A 2,550-nucleotide genomic window follows, 5' to 3' on the forward strand; every position below is an offset into this window, starting at 1 on the left:
GGAAAAATAACAAATAACATACAAGGGAATCCCCATAGGGTTAACAGCTGATCTTTCAGCAGAAACTCTTCAAGCCAGAAGGGAGTGACAGGGCATATTTAAAGTGATGAAAGGCAAAAACCTACAACCAAGATTACTCTACCCAGCAAGGATCTCATTCAGATTCAACAGAGAAATTAAAATTAAAACCTTTACAGACAAGCAAAAGCTAAGAGAATTCAGCACCACCAAACCAGCTTTACAACAAATGCTAAAGGAATTTCTCTAGGCAGGAAACACAAGAGAAGGAATAGACCAACAATAGCAAACCCAAAACAATTGAGAAAATGGTAATAGGAACATACATATCGATAATTACCTTAAATGGATTAAATGCTCCAACCAAAAGACATAGACTGGCTGAATGGATACCAAAAAAAGACCCATATATATGTGGTCTACAGGAGACCCACTTCAGACCTAAGGATGGAAAAAGATATTCCATGCAAATGGAAATCAAAAGAAAGCTGGAGTAGCAATTCTCACACCAGACAAGATAGAGTTTAAAATAAAGACTACTACCAGAGACAAAGAAGAACAATACATAATAATCAAGGGATCAATCCAAGAAGAAGATATAACAATTGTAAATATTTATGCACCCAACGTAGGAGCATCTCAATACATAAGGCAAATGCTAACAGCCATAAAAGGGGAAGTCAACAGTAACACAATCATAGTAGGGGACTTTAACACCCCACTTTCACCAATGGACAGATCATCCACAATGAAAATAAATAAGGAAACACAAGCTTTAAATGACACATTACACAAGATGGACTTAACTGATATTTATAGGATATTCCATCCAAAAACAACAGAATACACTTTCTTCTCAAGTGCTCATGGAACAGTCTCCAGGATAGATCATATCTTGGGTCACACATCAAGCCTTGGTAAATTTAAGAAAATGGAAATCATATCAAATATCTTTTCTGACCACAACACTATGAGACTAGATATCAACAACAGGAAAAATACTGGAAAAAATACAAACACATGGAGGCTAAACAATACACTAGTAAATAACCAAGAGATCACTGAAGAAGCCAAAGAGGAAATCAAAAAAATACCTAGAAACAAATGACAATGAAAACACAACAACCCAAAGCCTGTGGGATGCAGTAAAAGCAGTTCTAACAGGGAAGTTTATAGCAATACAGTTCTACCTCAAGAAACAAAAAACATCTCAAATAAACAACCTAACCTTACACAAAAAGCAATTAGAGAAATAAGAACAAAAAAACCCCAAAGTTAGCCAAAGGAAAGAAATCATAAAGATCAGATCAGAAATAAATGAAAAAGAAATGAAGGAAACAATAGCAAAGATCAATAAAACTAAAACCTGGTTCTTTGAGGAGATAAACAAAATTGATAAACCATTAGCTAGACTCATCAAGAAAAAAAGGGAGAAGACTCAAATCAATAGAATTAGAAATGAAAAAGGAGATGTAACAACTGACACTGCAGAAATACAAAAGATTATTAGAGATTACTACAAGCAGCTGTATGCCAATAAAATGGACATCCTGGCAGAAATGGACAAATTCTTAGAAATGCACAAGCTGCCGAGACTGAACCAGGAAGAAATAGAAAATATGAACAGACCAATCACAAGCACTGAAATTGAAACTGTGATTAAAAATCTTCCAACAAACAAAAGCCCAGGACCAGATGGCTTCACAGGCGAATTCTATCAAACATTTAGAGAAGAGCTAACACCTATCCTTCTCAAACTCTTCCAAAAGATAGCAGAGGGAGGAACACTCCCAAACTCATTCTATGAGGCCACCATCACCCTGATACCAAAACCAGACAAAGACGTCACAAAGAAAGAAAACTACAGGCCACTATCACTGATGAACATAGATGCAAAAATCCTCAACAAAATACTAGCAAACAGAATCCAACAGCACATTAAAAGGATCATACACCATGATCAAGTGGGCTTTATCCCAGGAATGCAAGGATTCTTCAATATATGCAACTCAATGTGATACACCATATTAACAAATTGAAGGATTAAAACCATATGATCAACTCAATAGACGCAGAAAAAGCTTTTGACAAAATTACAAAATTCAACACCCATTTATGATAAAAACCCTCCAGAAAGTAGGCATAGAGGGAAGTTACCTCAATGTAATAAAGGCCATATATGACAAACCCACAGCCAACACTGTTCTCAATGGTGAAAAACTGAAACCATTTCCACTAAGATCAGGAACAAGACAAGGTTGCCCACTCTCACCACTATTATTCAACATAGTATGGAAGTTTTAGCCACAGCAATCAGAGAAGAAAAGGAAATAAAAGGAATCCAAATCGGAAAAGAAGAAGTAAAGCTGTCACTGTTTGCAGATGACATGACGCTGTACACAGAGAATCCTAAAGACGCTACCAGGAAACTACTTGAGCTAATCAATGAATTTGGTAAAGTAGCGGGATACAAAATTAATGCACAGAAATCTCTTGCATTCCTACACACTAACGATGAAAAATCTGAAAGAG

Source organism: Physeter macrocephalus, chromosome 9 (assembly GCF_002837175.3).
Source record: "Physeter macrocephalus isolate SW-GA chromosome 9, ASM283717v5, whole genome shotgun sequence".
NCBI lineage: Eukaryota > Metazoa > Chordata > Mammalia > Artiodactyla > Physeteridae > Physeter > Physeter macrocephalus.